The sequence below is a fragment of the Echiichthys vipera genome, assembly GCF_963691815.1.
Source record: "Echiichthys vipera genome assembly, chromosome: 23".
In the NCBI taxonomy this organism is placed as follows: Eukaryota; Metazoa; Chordata; class Actinopteri; order Perciformes; family Trachinidae; genus Echiichthys; species Echiichthys vipera.
This window is the reverse complement of record NC_139848.1, coordinates 8,890,510-8,907,908: the sequence shown is the minus strand read 5'-3', so window position 1 is coordinate 8,907,908 and position 17,399 is coordinate 8,890,510.

The following is a 17,399-nucleotide window of genomic DNA, read 5'->3' as shown; positions in this document are numbered from 1 at the left end:
AAAATGCATAGATGAATGTATAAATAAATAAATTAATTCATTTATTTCTGTATTTCCGTGTCCATATGATAATGAGATAGGAGGTCCTATTTATTCTTATATTTATTTATTCATGTTTTTATTTATAATTTTTTAAGCATTTGTTTATCCATGTATTTATTTTTGTATTTATTTATGTATTCCTATATTAATTCATACATTTATTTATTAATATATTTATTTCTGTATTTATTTATTCATGCATTTATTTATTCATGTATTTATTTCTGTATTTATTTATTTATTCCTGTAGTAGCAAAGAAGTCTACGATGTACCATGTTTACCTTAATTGGTTGTGATTGGTCAGTAAAGTAAACACACAGCTTGACACTGGCCTTGGTCCCACTTGGGGTTCTGGTGGAGTGGGCAAATTCTAAGGACTGGAACCAGGTAACCATACATCCCCAGTTTCCATTAATTTTGTTTTACGGGTTGTAACAGCTGATTAATCGGTTTCTGTGGTAAATGCGCTGTAGGTGTGGACCATTTTTCCCAGCAGGCATTTTGACATGCCATAGCAGGAAAAGGCCAGGTGTAATCAATAACACTGATTAGGCCTGCATTTCATTTAGGTGGGCTCCTTCCATTGTATTGTTCCTGCTGGCTGATTGGAATGGCTTGCTGGTAACTGCAACGGAGCCATTGTTAAGATGATTAGTTACACCTGTTTGTTTTGGTCTGCAGTGGAAAAAAAAAGATCTTCTGCAGTCTACACTTGACAGCAAAGGACAAGAGAGGAACAAAGTGTCACTCTGGAAAAGTGAAATGTGAACCAATAATTAAAAAAAAGTATCATGTTGTTAATGATAGCTAGCTCAAAAGCTAGCAGCAACAAGGAGAGGAGTTCTGTAAACAAAGAAGATGGCTTGTTATTGACATGGATACTTCATCTACATTTACAGTATGCTCCCTTTCAACCCTACCATCGGGGGAAACTTGGGATTTAGTGTTAAGGACAAGGATATGCAAAACTGCCAACTTTGTGATGAAAGGAGGACTGGATCTATCTCCTGAGGAACATCCACTACCCAAAAAAAAAGGGGGAAATAAGTCAAAACTTGAGTAAGATACACCGTGTCTCTGTCTGTGTTTCCGGATGATCTCTCTGCTGCTGTCTGTAATTAACTGCTTGCTGCATTCTTGTTGATGGTTCGGTGGTCTTATTATGTACTGTATCTTGTTTGCCTGGACACAGAAGCTGCTGTGTTGTTGCTTTTGTCTACACATTTTGCTGGAAGAAAGCCCGCCAAGGCTTTTGCATATTGGTCAGTTGCTCTCTTGGCTGTTGGTGGGAATATTTTTTCTTGTTGGTTGTTGCCGAATTAGTCATTTACTTTCAGCTACTGACTGTTTATTAAATGCCCAGCTTATGGAAAAGATTATTTAAAGTCATGTTTTGTACTTTCTGATCTAATTTTTGACTAGTCGGCCTGGCATTTTAGTCCTTTATGACATCACATCAGATGCTTTTGAGTTTCATGAAGTAAAAACAGCATGAAAATATCACACATACTTTTTTTGTCCTTTACAACTGTAACTGTTTCACTAATGACTTTTTAAACCCCTGAAACCCAAACCTTTCTCTCTGTTGACATTGAGCATGACTTGCGAAAAGAGGTTTCTGATGGTAGCTCATCCTTGTCGCCTTTTGACTCTTGCTGAAGGGTGTGAGCCAATAACTGTCCGACCTTGGGGCTGTCTAGTCAATTTAAGCTGCTGGGAATGTTGCATCTAGCTGTGTGAGTCATGGGCGTGTTGATAAGTCCTTGAATGACCTGTGAACACTGGCTCATTCGGTGAATAGATGGCAGTCGCTGAGGGGCGAATTTGCTTTTTGTTTTTCATAAAGCTAATGAGTGTAATGTTCTTGACAGTCTATTTCAAGTCCCCTCAGATGAATGTCTTCATAATGTTTTATTCTAAATGTACTGTAAGTCTTGATTAACATTAAACCAATTCTCTGCCAGTGAATGATTATTTATGGAATATTCAACATTTGCCCATGCTGGTAAACATAAGCGACTAAAGCTCATTGCTGTGGAGGCAAAAACAATGTAATCTGATCATATGATTCCGAATGAGTTAAATTTGGATTAGACAACCTCATTTCCAGCCAATTGTGTTTGGAGTATGACTCATTTAAATCTGTTCACTGTTGAAATATGCATGTCTTGTGTCATTTAAAACAAGGACGTATCTGTAATACAGTATGCATGCAAGCTGTGGCTCCCAGGGAAGTAATGAAACATATTTTTCTGGCAAACATTACCAGCTTTGATTTGTGGATTCAGCTAAAGCCTGTGTTATGCCCATGGTCAGAGTTGGCAGGGTTACTTTACAAATGTCTTCCTATACAATTAATATCAAGCCCTTCCTGTTGTTGTGCGTATTACAATATAAAAGTGCTATTCCTTAATTAATTCCGGTTACTTTTGGATTACATCAGTAACAACTATGCAGATAAAGGCAAGATTCTGTAAGACAACAGGAGAGCGTAACCTTCGAAAGGGAGATTTTTAGCATCACTGGTCAGTGTTTTTTTAAAGGAATACTTCACCGGTGGAAACTGATATGTTTTGGAAGTGGACCGTATATGTAGTCGAAATGTAACATAAGTTTCTAATTGTGATTCCTTCATGGCAGAGAAAAGGCGGAAAGAGACTTTATGGCGCTTGTGGATTGAAAACAACAACTCCCATAATGCACAACAATGCACAGCTGCGCAGGCACTCTCCCACTGTTATAAAATAAAACTTCCCCTGGACTAAAAATAAACAAAGCACCAGTCCTCCCCGGCTCGAGCAGGCATGGGCAACTCTGCTGCTTCAGTAGCACCTGCAGTAGCCGCCTTCTGTTCCTCCATCAGGTCCTGCTGCTCGTCCCTATTCTGCGGCTAGTATAGGTAGCCACGAACATCCAATTTGAGCATCAGATCTTCAAACTCCCCTTCTTTCATATCAGGCTAATTACCTTCCACCATGTTTGTTTACTTTCTACAAAGCGCACACATGGACACACATATTTTCTGCAGGTTGCGGCCCACCGACCAAGTGAAATCCCACCAACTGATCTGTGATAGGTTTGAAGTGTCAGTGGGTTTCACCCCTTATAGGTGGGTTTGAAAAACTAGGAACTAGTGCTTGCAGTTTTAGCAGAGCCTGTCTCCCTCACACTTCAGATTCATAACGCAAAAAGGCGATTTTTGCGTCATGAAAAATGTACTTTTCATAAAGCAAATCAAGCCGTAGACCATAAACCTACAATTAGGTCTCTGTAGTCTGAACCAATAAACTCTGTATTACCTCCCACATTGTCAACAGCAGAGTGCCGTGTTGTTGTTGTTTTATTTACTTCATACACTTAGCTATTGTAGTATAAAGTTTTTTTTTTTTATTTTTTTTTATTTTACAAATACAATCATTTTAAAACTGTACTTCTGCTAATCTGGTTCTCATTACGTCTTCTTCGTTTACCTTTTTTTTTAATCCTAGTCCAGTCTGCAATTTATTGAATTGTGATATAGAAACTTGAAGCAGCCAGTCCACACCTGTAGGACACTTTAGAAATTAACACGATTCTGGAATTATTTTAATTTTTAATGAGGAGAAAGGAACATATTCCTCTTTTTAAAAGGCTTTTAATGTGGAAAACACACATCAGACGCACATCATTGTTCTAAGGATACTATTTGTGTATATAAACATTTCAGGGGGATCTTTTAAGTTACTTCATTTTGGGTGGGAATGCATTTTTAAAGCCTATCAACTCAACTGAATATCAAAGTGATGCATCATTGAAAATGCTGAATAATGCCGGGAGTTGTCGCTTACCAACAAGCGTCAGCAATAATTACTTTTGACTATAACACCAATTAACACCACATGTAATTTCATGTTTAACTGATTTCAGTCCTGCATTATCTTCCTCTCTGCTTTTTAGAAAACTGCTGATGCAATAGCTCCGCTTTGTATTTGTCATTTCCCTACCTCCAACATATGGTAAACTCATTTACCAAGATGGGAAGTACCTATTAACGCTGCAGGGATCTTGTCAGGTTATCACAAATAAAGGTAATTTACGGAGGGCTGAGCCACACACAGCTGTCAGCATTGCTCGAATCTGCCTTCGGGTGCATCATTCCAAGCATATCTGCAGCAAATCCTTTAGTCTGGTTCACTTGGTTGGACAAAGCCATTCAAATGTGGGTGCACACAGAGCTCCACTGGGACTGCCTAAGTCTTGGTTTATCAGGAAAACTGGAGTTCAGTTCATTAAAAGAGACAAGAATCCAAACAAAGAACAGCAAACAGTCCCAAAATGATTAAAGGGAGAAAGTGTGTGGAAGGCTGATTAGTTGCTGACATCATAGGGGAAGGACATTTGACAAAGAGCTCAGACAAGTTTGTTTTTATTCCTCCTCACTGCCAAAATCACCTTGTGGTAAGATGAATTTTTCAGAAAGATCAAAATCACCCAGGGCCTGTTCTATAAAGCACACATAAGATAAATGGAGCTTAGCCTGACAGTTAGCCTGATCTGAGCTAATTTGCTTTTTGGAAATGAATCAGTTGGAAATGAGTCAGGCTAAGCGACATAAGCCTGGCTTATTAGATAAACTCGCTTCATGGAACAGGCCTCTGAAAAGAAGATGGACTACACAAGCACACATAAACCTCAAGCACACAATTCACACTGGTAGGAGAAACAAGAACACAGCTAGAGAGAGAGAAATAGATGAGGTGAAGCTGGATATCCTTGAGAGAAAGGATCCAGATCCAAACATCTGGAATGAGGTACCGACAGCCAGGGGAGAGAGAGAGGTCCTGGGACGGTTGATGGTCCTGCCTAACTAAAAAAGGACAACAACAAGGGAGAAACTAGGGAGAATGGAGAAAGAGAAACACAGCTTGGATGCTCATGTGCTTATGGGATACAAATAAAGGGTTAGAAAGACTTGAAGAAAGTTTTACAGCATTCTCTTTGGCAGGACGACCATGGAACATGGACTAGGTTTTATAGATTCACTGAGACTAAACAAAGAAGGTCGAAGAAGAATAGTCAACCAAAAAATCATTAGCCAACCAGAATTTCATTAGTCCATTGGTCGCATTTTGAGCCATGTCTTGTCAAAATAAAATTAAAATACATGTGCCTGGCTTCTGGCCTAAAAGGCTAGATGGCTTTTAATTTGAAGGGCCATATACAGGAAGTTGTGATAATTGCTCAGTCTGTGTTTTCCCTTCAATATTGCGGTTAGACAGTTAATAATTAATAGCCAATCAGGGAAATATGTTTAAAATATGGGATCACTTTGAAAAGAACAGGGATGACCCCAAGAAGGTTACATGCAAACTTTGCAAGAAAAACTTCTATCACTCATCCGTGACGAACATGACTTACCACCTAAAACATGTAACGAACGTTAGCCTAGCTACCTGCCCATGTTCCGACCCATGGCTCCATCAGTGTCTTTGCTGAAGAATTAGAATCTGAAATAGTTTGCCGGTGTCATTAACAGGCGGCAGACTTATAGCACGGCTATGCTCACTTGTAAAATAATGGTTATTAATCATGGTGAATTATGTTCCGTCACTGAGGCTATACTTGTTGGGGGGGGGGGTGTCGTCAATAAGTCAACTAATCACTCAAAATTATGGTTGGGGGCAGCCCTAATATGCATGCTTGAAAGTTGTATGTTTGGATTTAAAGCACCCAACAGAGTCAGACTCACTGACTGTTATCAGCAGGGAGGTTAGGCCCTGCAGGCAGCTGACTTCTTTTTAACTCAGGGGAAAGACGGAAGCCCTGGATTCTGAGAGCAGAGAGCACCGGGTGGGATTAAGGAGATCAAACAGGTATGAAGGGCAATGCCCATTTACAATTTTGTAAGTCATCAGAAGCACCTTAAAGTGATCTGATAGGAAGCAAATGAAGATAACTTAAGACTAGTGTAACATGGTCTCATTTGCTGGTTTTAGCTAAAATTGTGGCAGCAGCAGCATTTTTCAGCTCATGAGCACACGGCGGGTCTGGCAATAGAACGTTACAATGATCAAGTCTACATGAAAAAGTCAAGATGAAACAAAGGCGTGAAGCGGGGTCTCAGCATCAGCCACAGACAGAAGGGACCTAATTTTAGTGAAATTGTGTGGGTAAAAAAGGCAATTTTGGTGTCACTGTGCCAATCAAAACTGTGTGATGTGGTTGTAAGCCAATAAATGTTGTCAATGTCATACATACAATGTTACATGATGGGCATAAGCATGTAGATCCCTTTAAACATGCCCCTACCAGCCACTTGAATTACTGATGTGGAATAATTCCTAATGAAACGATGAAATGACTGTCGAAAATTGATATATTCATATTATTTTCCACTTTTAGTGTGTTTAATCTTTTTGCCAACTCCGGTCCTGATCATAACTTCCAAATATTCATTCATTTTAATAAAGAATAATGTCACTGTTATGAAAAAAGCAACAATGCAATTTAGATGCATTTCTATCTTTTGTGCAGTGTTGTATTTAAAAGATGCCCCATCACATATTTAATTATCAAAATTATTAGAATTATCATGCTCGGGGTGTCTGTATTTTTGCTACATAATTGATTATAGATACATTTTAGCTGAGATTAAACTTCAATATAAGCTAAACATGAAAAAGCCAAAATGCTCCTATCCATGCATAAGGGTTGATCTAAAATGGTGCATCAACATGTCATTGCTGTGCATTATATTCCAACGGCCAAGATGCAATATTGCCAAAGCATGGAGGACCTCCACTGAGGCCTTCAAGTGTTCCTCATTATGTCCCATCTATCCTGAGGCCAGTGTTCTCTAATCACCACAGACTGTTGTTTTGTGTGGGTATCCTATAATGAATGATTCTTACCAGGAGAGTTCAATGCTTTAGGGAATAGAACCAAACATTCTAGGTGTGCATAAACCCTTCCAGTTCATTATTAATATAGAGTCACATGGTTGGAATTTTCCTTCAGAGAATCGCAACAAAGAAAGCCACCTCTGGACACATTGGCTCACCATTATGTTAAAAACGTACTGTAAATTGTAGGTTTGGAGTTTCGTGTTTATTACCAAACGAGTTACAAATACATTAAACCATTTTAAGGTTACACAAATATTTGCTTATGTCCAAGCTCCAGAACTATGATCCTAACATTCAAAGGAATCTCTTTTAATTCCACATGGAATATGGCTCGAAACCAAAATGTGTCACTACCCTTCTTACTAGACTTTTATATTTTCTAGCCAGTCACCTTACATTACAGTCACAGCTAAAACAGACTTGACAATTTTAACTCTGAATACTTTCAACTCCCTGCCTGCAAATCTGTTTCTTTTGATGAAATCCATGTAGGATAGTGCCCAAACCCGATGTCTCAATGTCCCTTTTCCACTTTTTAAAAAACATATTCAAGGAGCAACAAAGATCAAGGACAGCTCTGTATATCAAAGCCATCTTTTTTTTGTGGGAAAAGGGATCGTATTTCACTATTTTACTGCCAAAACTGTTCTCTTTATATAGGGTTTATTCTCTTTCATTTTAAATTCAACAATCAAACTTTGTTTTAATTTCATTAAACTCACTCCCCCACAAGCTCTGAAAGTCTCTTACTATGCAACATATTGTAAATGATGTTGACTCAAATTATTTCCGTATCACTGTGTAGTTCTAACAAGTACTATTTACATATATGGAAGTGTGAGCTTCAAAGCTTCCATTCAGCTCCAGTAAATCACAAAGCCCATTTTAGTGCAGCGTTCCTTTGTTCTTGGACACAGTGTTATAAATCACACTCCCAATTGTTATGTAATACCTGCTTAGTGCTGCAACTTAAGTGTGATTAAAAAGCAGAGGAAGCATGGACCTAATCACACATATGGTGTATGATCCGGGTTGCAGGATGTGTCACAAATGCGTAGCCATATGTGTCGTATAACTTGCATGACCCTTCATCTTTAGGTACTTTTTAAAAAACATAACAGGGGGATAATGTTCGCTCCGGTATCAAAGTGACAAGTAATTTGGTGGGGACCCAGTCATCTAGAGAGAGCTCGGACATGTGGAGAAGACCCAGGAAGCGTCTCCAATCTGGCAGTGTCGTTCGTGGCAGATGGAGCGGACGTTCAGCCAAGCAGCCTCTGTTGTCAACGCCATTCACGACGACAGCGTAGTGCATTGCGACTTCACGGGCTGATTAGGAAACAAGACACAGGCATAGATGAATCGCCCTAACACGCTGTGCAGCATTAAATGACACGTCTGCTTATAGTCCTTTCAAATGACAGACGGATAGTCTACCCTTCTGGTGCATATTTCTTTATTTTTCGCTACTTGTAGAAATGATGAAGGACCGCACAGATCAAAGTACACAGTGTCAGCCAGTCCACAGGGAGGAGACGCATGGGATTGAGAGCTGGCCTGTTTACACGCTGCAGACTGTTAATTCAGAGGGGGGGACGACTGTTATTCAAGACACTGATCCCAGTGGGGAATCTATTTGCAAAGGTCTAGAACATTTTGCAGTTCTAAGAAGTTTCCAAAGCCCAACTTTTCACATGATTTGGCTTCATGACCTTGGAAGTACAAATGTTCCAGTGGAATATAATTTGATGTACTTGATTGATGACTCTAAAATTCCCCGTAGGTGTGAATGGTTGTCTGTCTCTGTGCGTCTCCATGTGCCCTGCGATAGACTGGCGTCCCGTCCAGGGTGTATTTTATGCTATTGTGGTCAGCTTGTTGGGTTTTACAGTAGACATCATGTACAAAGTTTTTGTTTAGTTTCAGCTTGAAATTATCCCAAACCTTGAACACTTTCTGTCGTTTTCTCTGGCCTGTCTCTCCTCTTTGCCCCTCGCTATTTTCTCACTCTTCTTCCACTTTGAATCTGTCCCATCACTTCTTCTTCACGGTTTTCCACCATTCATATGTTGTCTGTTGGCAAAAAATTTGCATCAATGATTTTTAATAATCGTGTTACTTGAGGAATTTATTCAGTTCAAACAAACTCTTACCTCCGATGTCGTGTCATTGCGTATAAGCTTCCATGACTTATGGTGATAGCGTAGGAGATATGAAAATGATGGTGTGTATTTGTGTTGGAAAACTGTCTGTAAAGCAAAATGCCCCCCAGGGACATTAAACTTTTTTCTTTCTTTTTTTTAGTGTGTTTCCAATCTATGTTGCAACATTCCGGCGAAGGCCCCATTTTAAACTTGACAGTTGTTTTCACTGTTTGGTGTGGAAAAACTTGCGCAGAGCCCCGACCTTGGTGACACAGTGTACAGTAGGAGAGCAAATACCTTGCAGCAAGTTTCCAAAAAGTGTGTATACTGAAATGCTCTGTAAAGCATGAATTTTCAGTATTTTCAGGTTTACTGTACGGAACTACAGCCGTACTTAAATTCCGAGTTGTTTTAAAGGCACAGTTTCTGAATACAGGAATGCAGTCCTCTGTGGATTGAGAGTGTTGATACTTTCACAGTATATAGCACCTCAGACTGCTTAACAATCAAAAAAGCTATGGAAATCAAATTTCTAACAATATCGGACCTTAAATGGAAAGTGCAATTTTCTTTTTTCCGACGGCTGGACAGTTGAATTAGAGCAAAGCAGCCAGCAGAAGATGAAATATGTGCATTGCATCAGGCAAATCTTTAACCGTATGACCTTTTCTCAAAAATCATTTTCAGCAGGGAGTTTTATCACACATGGGTCCATGCATAATACACCATTGGTTAGCTGGGTTCACTTCGTCAGAGATTAACTGGATCTCTGTGCTTTGTTGCAGTTTGATGAGACTCTAGCACACAGAGTGAGGAGCTGATGTTTTTGTTGATGAGCGTCGGGCACCATCAAACCCATCAGTACTGCAAGCCGCGGTTATCACTTTTCCCCATTTTACATCTTCGGTGATCAACGGTCTGTGCCAATCCAGTGGAGTAATTGGCCGTACATCTTCACCAGTGAAAAGGTTAATTAGTACGCTATTATGTGGGTGATTGAAAGCTATGATAAATAATGTAATGGCTTTTACTCAAGATTTGTTTTGCTGCAGTGTGCTGCAAACAGTAATGCTTAGCTATTTAATTTACTTGCTTGTATTAATGTATTTTTCACCATATTAAGATATACTGGAAAATACATTAATACAAGCAAGAACATATACAGATTCTACGGATATCTGCATGGCTGTAAATCTTATCCAAAACATGATCACCTCTACTGTTTTGTACAAATATATCCACTTTATACTGGATTTTACAGTTGAATTGATACGCTGCGTTGCTCAGCAATCACATATCTGTCACATTCTATAAATAGACGGAGTACCACAGACCATCAGCTCTATTTAAGACTTTCTAGGCCGGATTTCTGTTTTTTTTTTGCCTATGAAGCATGTAGTTATATTGATTTACTATCCAGACAGATATCCATTTGCCAGTGCCAGAAAAAGGAACAAACCTTTTGAGCTGTACAATAAATACTTTAATTATCAGGTGTATCCATTCTGAGTTGCAAAACTGAAGGGAATTATTAAAAATGTGTCGTTCACTATATTCTAGAAACTTCTGATTGCTCACACAAGGCTGCACCACCCGGTCTTAGGGTTTGTGCATGACCTCCCAATCTGGTTTGACATAGAAACACAGAGACGACCTGCAAAAATAGGCATATGCATTACTATATTTGGGACGTTAGAGGATGAAATAACAGCACCATCGCACTGTCACTACATCAGCCAGAGCAGAAAACACACATACTCCATTAGTATGCTGGTTTTGTGCAGCTCCTGAATATAATGGACACATTCCTCCATTCAGCCCATGACTCATTCACACGTATAGTGCTGTGGTGTGAGGTAGAGTCAGAGAAACCAAGGCGTTGAGTGTAAAAATATGTCCTGCCTACATTATAGACACACTGTCCATTGACACAATCTTCTCACATGAACTCATTCTCATACACAGACATGCAGCAGTGTATCTAAATATTGCATGTTGTACTGTGCTTGTTTTCATGCTGCTTGGGATAAACTACTTCAAATCAAATCAACTTTATACATATCAGGCTTTACACACAACACAGTTGATTTAGTGGGCTTTACAGCACACCCACAGGGAAATAAAAAACAAAAAAGGACAAATACACAATAGAAGAGCATGTTTTTTTTTTTTATTTGCATTAGCTGTCACTATACCCCGACAGCACAATGAGACAGACGATCTGTAAAATAGTTATGTCTCTCTGCTCCTAATTTCATCTGCTAGATCCACTGTTACCGACCATCAACCAACCAGAGACTAGCAGTCTCTAATGCAGTGTGAATTCCTGCTCATGGACTTCGATCAAACTGTGAAACGAGGAAGTGCTGATCAAATATGAATCAAGATCCTGTTAAAGTATTCCGTATTTCTCGCATAAAGTGTGGAAACTAGCAGGCACACACAATGAGGGCTCTCGGAGAAAACCGGAACAGCAGATGGTAGGTAAAAATAAATATTTTCATAGTAAGTTACCAACTTAGGTTAGAGTTAGAGATGGGATAAACACCACTGGGGGATACCAAAATACATAACACGTAGCAATAATCAAGGTTGGAGGTTATGAAGGCAATGGATGACTTTTTCCAGGTCTGAAGTCTAAAGAATTGATCCAAGTTTCGAGATGATGTAGCTGCATGAAGCTTAATTTTCCAACCCAGTTAATTATTTTGCCAGACTTCAATCTCGACTTGAAAACGAATATAAGATTTAAAAAAAAAAAGTAAAAAAAATGCACATGGTTTAACAGGGGGGACCAATGGACGGAGGCCTTTGTCCACTAAGTCTATAGTTTTTTTCATCCATAACTGTTGCAAGTTTAAAAATAAATATGACCTCACGCAGTGTTAACAATGATTTTGCTTTGTCTCTCAAACCTTTGTCCGTCATTAAAGTTTTCAGAGCAAATTAAATTTGCTGCCTTTTTTTCAGCGGTCACCACACACACAACAAGTATTTTATTACCAAGTTCATGTCACTGACATTGTACTATGAATAGAAATGAGAGCTGGTAAGAAGGTAAAATTGACACTATTTGCTCCTCACCATGAGGTCTCTTTGATTAATCACTGTGACAGAGTCTATGCAATGAAGTATTGTTCCCAAAATGAGGGTTCCCTACAGAAGCAGCTCTACATCATATTGTTGGTACCAGCCCATAGTTTAAAAAACAAAACAAAACAAAACGAAAACACAGGTTGTAAACTATACATAATTGTTTGAATCTCAATTATGTCATCAGTTTGTAATCTCTGCCAGAAGGGGACTGCTTAACCACAGCAGTCGGGTGAGATATCACTGTCAACAGACACTCGTCTACCATGTTGGAAATATATAGCCTCGTTCCCAATCATGATCACATTATATCCCACAAAAACAAGTGGAGACAAGGGGGATACAAATATTTTTCATGCTACTCATACGTTTCCCTGATTAAAATTTCCATAACATCTTGAGGGGAAATCATTGGCATGTATTATTCATATCAAATTACAATATTCATACCCTGAAGCATTTAATGGTATTATGTGTGAATACACACACACACACACACACACACACACACACAGGTGCAATTTTAGATTAGTATGCATGTATGTGAAACATAATCTTTTTTTAAACAATATTGTTGTAACAAATGTCATCACCAGGGGTATACCAGACAACTAAACAGACATAGACTTAGATCTACTTAGAGTATAAAACTGGTATGCTACTCCTTGATACTCCATGCACAGCCCAAGGCATAGCCGTCATGATCATTTAAGACTTCGCTGACCAAAGGTCATTATGCAAAATAGCATGAAAACAGCATCATAGTTTACTGTTCTATGCAGTGCTGACCCTGACCCTAAATGGAAAGTGTCAGAGCTACAATTAGACGTTTTTTTTTAATCACATATTTATCTATATCCACACAAGCAGCCCTACAAGGCTGTAATGCTCATCACAGAACAAAAAACAAACCTGTTGGATGAGAAATGGGGAAATAACTTTTATTTAGACCCTATATACTGAAGTAGGAGAACTGCCATTTAGAATTAAACATGAAGAACAAAATACTGTTCCTGGCCTGTTGGAATTCAAGATCTATAGTCCATATGCTCAGCAGAATGTTGGAAAAACTAGTCATGCATTACACGATATGGCTGTAGGAATTACGTGTTGAATTTGTTATAACATGACGTTTTTGAAGAAGGAAATACTGTATGTAAAAAGCACTGCGAGAATGGTAACCTCTTCATCTATGCTGTTCACTGATATTGTTTGAATGTATCACGATTGTTGCCAGCCCTACATCTAATGTGACCTTTTGTTAAGATTATGATGATCAATTCTGTGACCCAGAAAGGCCCAGTTAATTTTGTAACATAAGACAATCTAACAGAGGATCACTTTTCAGATAAGAATTACCATGTTCAGTTCTCCTCAGAGTGTGTTTGTAGTCACTGACTACGGAGTTCCTTCCTATTCTTCCTAAGCGAAGTAGTTGCATCACCATCCAATTGCACTTCACTACATTTTTCAGTAAGTGAACGCACCACCTACATGACCTACAATAAGAATGGCTCTATACTTATGGTAAGTAGACTACAATGGAGAAAGAAGTCAGAGACATCTGCTAGCAATGAACCCAATGATTTATTTAAGGAAGAATAAATTAAAAAGCACCTCAAAGGTCAGCACTCCTGTGTCCTTGAAGAAGGAGAAGAAGAAGAAAAAAACAACAACTACTCCCCCGCTGTGTCCACAAGGCCTAGGAGAGCTGAAAGACTGCAATGTTTGGGGCTAGACTTAATCAAACGGTTGCATTTCTGTTTAAGGACAAAACAAGATTATGGAGATTAAAAGTTTTGTTAGTGAGTGATGTGGCATTTTTTCAAAGCATTCTTTATACTTAACAAAAGCCTTTAAACGACGCTTATTGTTCTAAGGAACTGTGGTAATAGACTTGAGAAGCGTGAAATTAACACCTCTGGGTTTTCAAGTGGAATTGGTAAGTTTTAACAGAGCTGATGGCCTGGATGGGGAAAGCAGCTGCTGTTAGCTGTCCAGTTTTTTAAGAGCTGGAATAGGACGGGGGAAGAAAGGAGCTATGTGGACAAGATGAATGCATGCCAACGTTGGCCCCTAGGAAAGATGGAGAGTGGAGAGAGCAACCTTAGAAGTATCCATTTCAAGACTGCAGACGTCATAGTAGATCAAATATGCTGTCATATTTTAACCGCCTTTCCAAAAGTGTTCAAGACATCAAGCTTTCTTTGGCTGAATCTGGGGGACACAATTGGTGTCTCCTTGTATGGACTGTACCTCACGATCCATTGTGTTGGTCAATTTTCCATTGACCCATGTCAAGTGAGAATTTTTGAGAAGGAACTAATAAGATGGGTGTCAATTTGTCATTAAATCCGCCTAGAAATCACAGGAATGTACTTCTTATAACTCCAGAACTTGTTTTAGAATCATTGTTTTGATGCTTTCTTGAATACCAAAGTAAAACACCCATGGGTACACTGCAAACAGGAACTGCTAATGGCTAATTCAGCATACCTTTTAATGGTGTCATTGTGCCAAAATGAAAACACGAATAGGCTAAAAATATGTTTGACTTGTTCTGTGTCTATTGGTATGGTCACATGAAATACGAAACCAATTCCTCTTACAGTGCAATGACGTACAAAATCAATGCATGGAAGTGCATTTGTGTCGGATGATGCAAATGATACATATAATTTCATGTTTCGAAAGCCTCATGTGTTGAGATTTGTCCTTCACAGCCCTGATCAATCCAGACTCCACTCATAAAAAAAACATTTTAAAAGTTGTCTGTTTGTCTTCTTTGACTTAAATAAACTGTCTTCACTAACAGCTGCTTTGCAAGTAGACTCTTCTGTATTGGAGTGGTATTGTTTCAACAGGGGATGCAAATCTTAAGCTCATATAGATGGCAGCTTCATGATTGCCCAGAGTTTTCTTTTCGGCATACAATGTCTTTACATTGTCCCCATGGCAACATGATATTTCAAAGGCTATACATAAAGATGAATCAGAAATAAAGCAGATAAAGTCTTGAAGTGCATGATTTGAAATCTATGAAAATGATAGAAAGTCAAGAGGGATTTACGCAAGTAACAGAATAACAAACTTTACCAATGTGCTTCTCTCAAATGCACAGTATACATTTTACATGTTGTTTATCCCTGCCTCCCTACAGTGGAGAAAATATGTCTTTCAGCAGAAAACTTTCATTCTACATTCAATACAAACATACTGTAGCAGTGCAAGGTAAACGTCTCTAACCACCACATCCTATTCAATTTCACGTTTAATGTCAAAGCTTCATATAATTACTGCAAACCTATCCTGTCATCGCTTTGCCACGCATGCCTTCAAAGCCCAGTCAAAACGTATAGATGCTTTTGATCCAATATCTCGGCCCCTTTATCATGTTGCAGCGGGATTATTGGGATCACTGTCTGTCGGAAGCAATCTGAGGCCCCAGACAGAAGCATGACCAGCCAAACTCTGTTTTTCTGCTTGGTTAATCCGACAGCACCTTCTGAGGAGATCCAATTAAATCTCTCCTTCAAAGAATATGTGACTGCTGGAGCATGGATGAGATGAGAAGGATGGGCAGGAGGAAGAGAGAGGGGTGGAGGGGCGGGAGGAAGGGGGCTCTTCTGTTTTAATCATTCCAGATCTGTGTCACACTATTTAACCAGCCCCTGCACACAAGAAGAATGTGTTTGGGTGAGCAGTGGAGATGAAAAAGCTTGCATGTGTGTTCATGTGTGTGTAACTACAGGGCTGAACTGATAAACACATCATATATCCGTTGATTAAAGGTGATAAGATGAAGAACATCCTAGATCCGATTTATCAGCGCTTTTTAATTACAATGTTACTCAGAAATTTCATAGTGACGTACTGTATTTAAATTACTCCTTGAACCTCACAAAATAGCGGAAAACCAAAAAAAAACTAAAGAAACATCTATAATATTTTGTTTTATACAGAGTACATTCATAATGGCAATTATGAGTTTTTGAAGTGCACTCATGATCATGAAACTCTTGGAAATATTTGTGTCATTTTCCTTGGCAAATTACTCGACTTCTGTAGCAGCAGATTACTGCATTTCCATTAGGGGAAATACAAAATTATTTTTTTTTGTTGAACTGAGAACTATTTCCCAAGACAAGACACTTGTATATTTTGTTAAACATATATCAACATTAGAGTTGAGTGTTTCTTTGAATTCTTTCCAGAGGCTCATGTTTACTGAGACATACTGTGGTAAAACAGTTTTATCAAGCCTGTGTCTAATTGTTTGGTGGTGGGATCCCAAGGGAGGAAAGCCTGCTGGGATGCAGGGTAAAGAGGATGGCAACCTCCTTGTTAACACAAATGATGATGTGCATTTTCCCCCTCTCTAAAAAACATAAGAAACAAGGAAGAAAACAATGAAACTATTTATCACAAAGCATCCTCAACTTGTTTCCCTTCCTCATGTAGTCATCTTCAACGGTGCATGACGAAGCAGCTTCTGCCAGAGTGAGTTGCCGGTGTGGTAATACGCAGGTATACCAGGTATTTTTCTGCTAATTAATTGTGGGATAAGCAGGCAGCCGTGCATGTTCACCACTTTATTAAGCAGTAGTGGTAAAACCTTGGCAGTTTAAAGTGTGTGCTACATTTTTTGTATTCTGGATGATAAATGGGTTGATGAGTGGTAGGAACACATTCCGTTCTCATGCCAAATAGTCACATATGGTAACTTTGTCAGGACCCCATTGGCATCAACTGTCAACACACTGTAGCGCTAAATAAGGTCAAGGAGAAGGTAATACTGTAAGTAGCTTACATTTATAACATAAATAAGTTATGCGCAAACAACACTCCACGAACGTCCTGCGATTGTTTGACCCGTCCACCACCCCAAGCCTCCTCCGTACGTGAACTTTGTTGCCCTTTCTTCTGGAAGCAGCGTATCATATTGCCACGGATGGGTTTATAGCCGATACCCAAAAACCTGGTGCATTTCATACACCACTCGAGGGTGAATTGTGTGTTTACGCCCATAAGAAAGCACAGATACAAGACTCAGACTTGCCGATTATATAGATGCAGATAAAACAATGAATAATTGCACATATTAAGTGTATTTTATAGGGATCCTGTGTCAGTTGAACCTGTCAAAGCTGAGATTCAGCTACAAACTATCAAGCCTCTAAAGCCCCTGAGGTGCTGACTCTCCCATAATGGTGTTTAGACCCTCTCTGTCCTCTC